Below are 9,517 nucleotides of genomic sequence, written 5' to 3' on the forward strand. Positions count from 1 at the left end.
CTTTTAGTGAGGTATTTCTGTGGCCTTTCCAGCTGTTGCAGATGTCTTGTGATTTACATATCAAACAGGGCATTATACTCTATAATGGGTCTAATGAGGGATGAGTACAGTGGGACAATGACCTCCTTTTTTCTGGATGAAAAGCCCTTAGTGATGAGGTGTGCCACATAGAAGGATTTTTTGACTGTTGTGGCGATGTGGTTATCGAAAGTGAAACCACTGTCCACCTGTGTCCCTAAGTCTCTCATCACACTTTCTATGATTAGTGTCCTGCCACCTATGTGGTAATTCATGGGTACATGTTTTTTTTTTCCAAAGGGGATAGCTATACATTTCTTGGCATTAAGCTTGAGCCCATGGCTCTGGCACCAGGCATCTGTTTCTGTAAGGCCCTTTTGTAGAATATCTACATCATTTGGGGATTCAGTAATGGCTCCCAGTTTGCAGTCATCTGTGAACATTGTTAGCCAGAGTCCCTTAGTGTTGGCCTGTATTCCAGAGAAGTAGATGCCAAACAAGAGTGGTCCCAGGACTGAATCCTGAGGTACTCCACTTGTCACTTGTCTGGAGCTGGATTTGGAGTCGGCTACTTTTGCAGTCTGGGTTCTGTCAGTAAGCCAGTTGGCAACCCATCGAGTGACGTAGGGATTTATGCCCAGCTTAGTAAGTTTATCTATGATTTCAGAGTGAGGGATGGTGTCGAAGGCCTTGGTGAGGTCCAGATAGGCTGTGTGGACTGCCTTACCCTTGTCCACAGCTCTGGAGACTGATTCGAAGAAGTCAATCAGATTTAGGAGACAAGATCGTCCCTTCACAAACCCAAACTGGGTGGGGTCCAGTGTTTGAAGGTTGCCAATGTCTTTGTTTATAAGTTCCATGATAATGCGTTCCATGCCCTTGCAGATCAGGCTTGTCAGACTGATGGGACGGTAGTTCCCGGGATCCAAGGCGGATCCCCCCTTGTGGAGTGGGATAACTGTAGCTGTGTGCCACTCAGTGGGCACGAAGCCTGAGGTGAGGCTATGATTAAACTTATCTCTGATTAAACTGGTCTCTGAAAGGTATCTGTAGCTAAGATTCTAAGTGTTACATATACCTTTATCTCCATTGGTATGGGTTCCCCTCAGTCTGCCCTGGCTCTGAGTTGAGGACAACAGAGTTTGCAGAGTTCCTGTAGTGTGTTTCTATGCAACCTGTAGTAATTTCCACATCATGTATGTTGTGATAAGTTAACCGGGATCTGAAAACTCTTCTCCGTCTTGGCCTTGGTCTATTAGCAGCAGCAGCATAGAACAGCCTACTGCATATACACATGACTTAAAGCAACAGCAGCCCCTAACATTGTTTCTCTGTAGACTCATTTCCATGGCTATATTCAAATAGGTTTTGGAATTTGCAGGGAAAACCAGCATTAAGTCTACATGCAGACTTTATTGAATCTGGCTGGTAGTTTAATGTTGGGTGACAATTTTAATTGGGTGTTGGATAAGAAAGGTATAAGTGTTTTTAAGAAACCTAGAATTTCTGCAACAGTAAAGGTACTTAGGGAATGGTCTTAAAAATATGAAGAATATGTTATTTTCCAAAGGAAATTCACTGTTCTATACCCATTACTCCTATGTTTTCAGTATTCAGACTGATATAATATATATTTCTAATTATCTTCAAAATAGATCAGATGACGTGAAGGTTATACCTTGTCTTTTATCAGATCACAAAGCCCTTTGTCTCGATCTTACAACTAAGTCTCGAACATCTGCTTTGTATATTGGAGTACCTGCTTACTAGACCAATCAACCAGATTTTAAAGAATGGTTAAAAGGAATTAATGACTATATGATTCTGTGCAATAATAATTTACTAGATACATTATTCTGTGTGAATACTTAAAGATTAATTTGTATAACAAAATCAGGATATGAGAAGAAGAAATTAAAATGCTACAAGAGAAAGAATCTTCTGAAAATAAATAAAATTAGAAAATAGCAACAGTGATAACATGAAAGTTATTAAGCAAATAAAAGATTATCAACCCATTATAATGCATAAAACTGAAGTAATAATAGAAATAAATACATTTTATTGAGCATGTAATCAGTTTTCTTGTTTTTAAAAAACTGTATATATATTTCTGATAGCAAAGGTCTTTGCTTATAAGTTTAATATGGTACACAGTGTTTTGATTTATCTCCAATTAATTTACAAACTCTTACCTAAGTCTGGATATGCTGTTGCAAAAGGTGGTAACCATTTTCAGGGGACAACGCTGAAGTCTGACTTGTAAATCTTAAATAAATATTTGGCCATTATTGCCCTTCACAATGTAATGAAGAAATCCTGTGAAGTGATAAAACTTTTTCTCCTTTGTTCTTTGGTGGGGACTGTCATGAAAGGAGAGCCAGCCCAGCTATCTGGAATTTTGTAAATAATTATATGTCATTTGTGAATATCAACATGATTCATATAAGATGCTCGTGTTATAACTGTATTAGAACTGTATGTCATGTGTATATCAAACTTATTTGAATAGACGTGTATTGAAAAAGGATTTTTGCAAAGTCCTTGAAATGTAACCACAGCATGCCCTACTGAAAAGAACAGAAATGTACATGCACTATTGTAACTGTTTAAATGTATATTTTAACAGTGGAAAATGGAATACAGGAGATTAACTTTAGAAAAATAGCTGAAATTAAATTACTTTATGGCAACAAGGGGACACACTGTTTGTGCTGAGAAGTTTTCTGTATTGTCTTGGAAGTGTTTTATTGTTTTATGACTTCCACCATTTGCCAAAGATCTGAGGAAACACTCTTGTCATTGTATTTTCACAGGTATATGCTAAATGCTACCAGCTGCCATCAACAGCTGTTTTGAGCATGGGAACTGGGAGTCAGACAAGAAATTTCATTCTGCAAGCTATCCCAGCAGTTATATTTAAGATATTAATTTGGGAAGTCTTTTAGTGAGAGACAGCATACTGTATTCTGTCTTGGACCTGACAACATCAAGAACCATTCACCACACATCTGCCTTGCTGTGAAGTAAGTTTCTAGGGAATAGTATAATTCTGTTAGATATAGTCAGGAATATAGCAAAGTGTAGTTTGGATATTTTTCTTCATTTATTTGAGACTGTCCTGCAATATTGTATTAAATATTTCCTGTGATTTTGAACTCTGATGTAACTGTAAATATATATTTAGTACTGTATTGTTCTTTTATTATACATTATTAAATATATATAAACATTTCATTGTGACGGATCTGTCTAGAGATGTTTACATTCTGAGAGTACTTGCATATTTATTTGGTGACACTGTGGGCCACTCCGAATAGCCTTGCTCTTGGTCAGTCTACCATTTGTATTAATAGTAACATTACACAGTAAGATTGGACATTCTTTTCTAAGGGCCTTAAAGTAGCTGATAAGAAAATGGCTGGTGGCAATGATAACTACCTTATAGTAAACCTGTGCCAGTCTTTCCCAGGTGTGTGTGTGTGTGTGTGTGTGTGTGTGTGTGTGTGTGTGTGTGTGTGTGTGTGTGTGTGTGTAAAACAAATCTCCAAGAGTGTGTGTGTCAGCTACTTGGGCAGGGACATGAAGCACTGGTTGGACAGTGAGGGTGCTGAAGGTCTTGGCTTGGCCACTCAGCTGAGATCTCAACTCTATAGCTGTGCCAGTGGGGAGTCTTATTGGGGATGTGGAGAAAGAGAGATATAAACCATCCTCAGACCGACTGTGGTTTCTATGTGCTCTTAAGGGAAATTGCACTTGATGCAGAGAGCTGCATCTGGTAATACTGTGTGTTTACCTTGTCATCCTCCCAATGCATGTCATCCACTGTTGCCAGTGGTGAGGACTGAGGCTCATTAATTACTGGTCCAGTGATGGAATATCACATTTATTGGTTGGCATTGGTGGGATATCCACATATTGGGATTCAGTGGTGTGGATATTGAACTCCTGTAGCCTGTAAACAGTAGTCACTAAAGGTGTTTGTACTCTCAAGCAGCTGCACAGTGAACATTCAGAGTTTCACATCACAATAGTTTTATTTATTTTTTTGTTAGCTTAGTTAGACAGGGGGAGCAGGCAAGGATGTCAGCAGAGGAGTATGGCAAGCTGACAAGGAGCCAGTTGGCTGAGATGTGCCAAGCCGAAGGACTGGGGCATGCCAACCTGACTAAAGCAGAGATGATTGCAACCTTAGTCACAGCTGCATCACAGACCAGCAACCAGGAGGACAACCAGACTGGCCTTGGGGTGTACAACTTTCAGAAAATGGACAGTTCACCCTTTTCACAGACGACTTATTAAAAATCTGTCTGGAGTTGAACTGGAGGCCAAACATTTGGAAATAGAATCAGCAGAGAGACTGAGACAGTTGGAGGCTAAAGAAAATGAGAGGCAGAGGCACCATAAAAAGGACATGCTGACTCTTCGCCAGGGTCATGGAGGTAATGGGGAAGGGAATAACTGAACCCCAGAAGCAAAAACGATCAGTAAATTTCTTTCACAGTTTACAGAAGGTGATAATTTTGATAGTTTTATTTATATGTTTGAAAGGGTATGTAAGCAGTATAAAGTTGACCAAGGGCTCTGGGTATGGTTCCTGACCCCCATACTTCATAGTAAAGCTGTAACTGCTATTCCTAAATTGTCTGATACTGATTGCTTAAATTATAATACAGTTAAAAAATGTTTATTAGAGTGTTTTAAGTTAACACCTGAAGCTTATAGAAAAAAGGTTTCATGACCATAGACGCAAGGCAGATGAAATTGTGTGTGACTTATTGCTGAGTTAAGCACTTATTTTCATAGATGGGTGAGGGGATGTCAGGTCACCACATTTGAAGGGCTGGCAGACCTTTTGGTGAGGGAACAAGCCCTTAGCACTTTGCCTGAGGACATGAGAACCTAGTTAGCAGATAGGGAATGTAATACTGCAGATGATGTGGGGAAAAAGGGAGACCTATACCTAGCAAGCAGGGCATCATTGCACAGGAAAGGGATACCCACTGCTTCTCATAAGTCTAAGGGAACCCACAGTGGGCAGCCTAAACTGCCCCAACAGAGTCCACCAGTAGCAGGGGAAGATACTAGTTCAGTTACACTGCCAGGACCAAGGGTTAAAGCTTTTAAATGCAACCAGTGGGGCCATGTAGCATATAGATGTCCTCGTAGGGAAGGTGGAGAACAGAAGGTGGAAGAGCCAGTAAGTGGGAATGATAGAATGCCAGCAGCAAGTTGTCTGGAGACAACAAGGGTATCAAACTACCACAAGAGGTTATGTCCTATCTTAGTGGATTGAAAACAGGCCTGTGCTAAGAGAGACACAGCCTCTGACCTAACCATTGTGAAGCCTGCAAGGGTTAGAGAGGAGCACTACCTGCCTGGGCAGTCTACTCAAGTCAGAGCTTTAGGAGGGATCTCATTGCAAATACCTTTGCCTAGGGTTCACCTTGACTGGGAGGGTGGAAAAGGAAGCAAGCAAGTAGGTATGTTTGAGGATATCCCTTCAGATTTTCTGATAGGAATTGATTTTGATAATGCAGTACCTTGTGTGCATGCAGTTACACGTAGTCAGGTTTGGAGACAAGCATGTGGGTCTGGTAGCATGGGGCTCAGACAGACCACACACTTGAAGCCAGGACTGGTGAGGTGGCTACTTCAGGGAGGGTGCTACCCTGTAGCAGTGAGACTGAAGGTGAGCCACAGCTGCTTGTGGGTACTGATGTTCCCTAGGACAGAGTGACTGCAAGGGCAGAGGTGAGTAGTAGTACCCAGGCTGACAGTGAGGCACAGCAGGTAGGGAATACCAGACTTCCTGTGGAAGAGGAGATGGGAAGGGTTACAAAGAGATAGTTGAGATAGGCTCAGCTCTCAGACCCTATATTACAAGGCTTGAGGGAGGTAGCCAGTGTCACCTGATTCTCAAGGAAAGGGGGAATCTGTATAGTGGGGCAAAGGGTTACTGTACAGAGAGTGGTCCTCTGAGGAAGGGCTAGAGGGTGAGAGAATACAGCAGTTGGTAATGCCTAGAGTCTACCATCTGGCACTTCTAGCCATAGCCCATGATATTCCCTTTGCAGGTCATATGGGCATAAAACATACAAAGAGACATATTATGCAGAACCTTTATTGGCCTGGGATTTCCAGGGATGTAACAGGGTACTGCAGGACCTGTGAGCAGTGCCAAAAAGTAGGCAAGGCAGGATACAATGGAAAAGCTACTTTGATGCCTTTGCCTGTGATTTAGGAACCATTTCTGAGGGTAGCTATGGATATTGTGGGGCTTCTGAGTACCCCAACTTCCACAGAGAAGAAGTATATCCTAGTGGTAGTAGCTTATGCTACCAGATGCCCTGAGGTGGGGGCTCTGTCCTCCATTGAGGAAGAAAAGGTGGCAAATGCTTTGTTAGAGATTTTCAGCAGGGTAGGTTTCCCAAAATAAATACTGACTGACAGAGATGCCAATTTCATGTCAGACTTGCTGGCTTGTTTGTGGAAGCACTGTGGGGTAAAGCACCTAAAGACCACCCCTACCATCCCCAAACTAATGATCTGGTGGAGAGAGAAAATTCTACACTAAAGACCATGCTATGAGCATTTGCAGACCAATTTAAGAGGGAGTAGGACAAATATTTGCCCCATCTGTTTGCTTATAGAGAGGTGCCCCAGGAATCCACAGGTTCTTCAACCTTTGATTTTCTGTATGGGCACAGGGTGAAGGGACCTCTAGATTTTATTTGTGATGAGTGGGAGGGTGAGTGTAAATCTCACAAAGAGTCTGTTGTGGCATATGTCCTAAACATCAGGACAAGGCTCAGGAATGGTTGAGCTAGACAGTATGCTGTGGGGCAGCAGGTTATGGTTCTCATTCCTCTCAAACACAACAAGCTGCAGGCAGCTTTGGAGGAACACTTCAAGGTGGTAAGGAAGGTCAGTGGTGTTAACTACATAGTATAACTTCTAGGCAGGAGGCAGGGGCACAAATTGTGCCATGCTAACATGATGAAACCTTACCATGGTAGACAGGCCTTTGTGATGAGTATTTGCAGTGGATGGCAGGAGGAGTCTGAGGGGGATCTGGTGACTGATCCCCTCAGTGAGGCTTGGACTAACACCTCAGTGAAAGGGGTAGCAATGTCCCAGCAGCTATCCCCTACCCAGGTTCAAGAAATCCAAGCAGTGTTATAGGAGTCTGTGGGCATGTTCACTTGGAAACCAGGGTGTACCCACCTGGTGCAGCACCACGTGGCTACAGGACCCCAAAGGCATATTAAGCAGGCCCCTTGTAGCATGCAGCATGCCTGAGAGAGCCAAACAGACTCTGAGGGAGGAGATAAAGAAAATGTTGGAACTGCAGGTAATCCAGAAGACCAGCAGTCCCTGGGCCTACCAAGTAATGCTGGTACCAAAGAAGGATGGCAGCACCAGGTTCTGTGTGGACTACAGGAAACTAAGTCAGATCCTTACCTCCTGCCTAGGACAGATGAAGTCCTAGTATCTTACCACTATTGGTCCTACCAAGGGTTACTGGCAGGTGTCCTTGATTCCCAGTGCTAGAGAGAGGTCAAACGTAATGACTCCTTTTGGCTTATACAAGTTCACAAATATGCCCTTTGGAATGAAAAATGCCCCAGTGACTTTCCAGAGGCTGGTAGATTGTATCCTAGCAAGAGCAGGAAATTTTGCCCTCGCTTACCTGGATGACATTGTCATCTACAGCCATTCTTGGCAAGAGCACCTTCAGCATGTCAGGGAGGTGCTGAGCTGACTACAAAGGGCAGGGTTGACCATTAAGCCTGGTAAATGTCAGGTGGATATAGCAGACATCTCCTACCTGGGACATAAAGTGGGGAGTGGTAAGATCAGACCAAAACCTGCCAAAGTGAAAGACATTCAGGCATAGCCTGCTCCTGTTATCAAAAAGCAGGGGAGGGCATTCTTAGGGATAGTAGGGTACTACAGAAAGCTTGTCCCCAATCATAGTACCATATCAGAACTTGTCAGAGATTTGGGATGCAAGGCTAGGCTTATAAAAGACCCTTGTCATTAGCCTAAAAAACACCTATGACCTCTGAACCTAAAGCTGCTCCCCTCTCAGACCTGACAAGGAAAAACAAGCCAGATAAGGTAGCATGGACTCCAGCATGTGAGCAGGCATTCCAGAAGCTTAAAGGAGCTTTTGGTGCACCCCCTGTGTTAGCCAGTCCAGATTGCAGCAAATAATTTGTTGTGCAGGTGGATGCTTCAAACCATGGGGTGAGGGCTGTACTCAGCCAGGTTCCTCAGAGGGAGAATAGCACCCTGTGGTATAGCTCAGCCATAGGCTCCAACTCAGGGAGGAATGCTATGCCGCTGTAGAAAAGGAATGTCTAGCCATAGTGTGGGCACTGCAGAAACTTCAGTCTTATCTATATGGAAAGAAATTCACTGTAGTTACAGACCACAGTCCCTTAACATGGCTACATCAAGCCAGACAGCAAAATGCCAAGTTACTAAGGGTTGCAGGCTTATGATATGACAGTGCAGCACTGCAGTGGGATTAGCAATGCCAACACAGAAGGGCTGTCAACACAGCGAATGGAGTAAGGTATTCCCAGATAGGCTCATCCCTTTCAAGCAATGTTTCTCAAGGGTCATTTGAAAAACTAGCTTGAGTCTTGGAGGGAGAAGAACTGTCACAAAAGGAGATACTGCCAGCCCAACTATCTGGAATTTTGTAAATAATGATGTCATTTGTGAATATCAGCATGATTCATATAACATGCTTGTGTTACAACAGAATTAGAACAGTATGTCATGTGTATATCAAACTTGTTTGTACAGACGTGTGTTGAAAAAGGTTTTTGCAAAGTCCTTGAAATGTAACCACAGCATGCCCTACTGGAAAAGAACAGAAATGTACATGTGCTATTGTAACTGTTTAAATGTATATTTTAACAGTAGAATCTGGAATACAGGAGGTTAACTTTAGAAAAATAGTTGAAATTAAATTACTTTATGGCAGCAAGGAAACACAATGTCTGTGCTGAGAAGTTTTCTGTTTTGTCTTGGAAGTGTTTTATTCTTTTATGACTGCCACCATTTGCCAAAGATCTGAGGAAAAGCCCTTGTCTATGTATTTTCCCAGGTAGATGCTAAATGCTACCAGTTGCCATCAATGGTTGTTTTGAGCCTGGGAAATAGGAGTCAGATGACAAGAAATGATGTAATTATGCAAGCTATCCCAGCAGTAATATTTGAAATATTAATTTTGAAAGTCTCTTAGTGAGAGACAGCATTCTGTATTCTGTCTTGGACCTGATGACATCAAGAACCATTCACCACACATCTGCCTTGCTGTGAAGTAAGTTTCTAAGGAATAGTATAATTCTCTTAGATATAGTCAGGAATATAGCAAAGCTTAGTCTAGATATTTTTCTTCATTTATTTGAGACTGTCTTGCAATGTAGTTTTAAATATTTCCATTGATTTTGAACTCTGATGTCACTATAAATATTAAACT

This window comes from Protopterus annectens, chromosome 6.part0 (assembly GCF_019279795.1).
Source record: "Protopterus annectens isolate FY-2018-M chromosome 6.part0, PAN1.0, whole genome shotgun sequence".
NCBI lineage: Eukaryota > Metazoa > Chordata > Ceratodontiformes > Protopteridae > Protopterus > Protopterus annectens.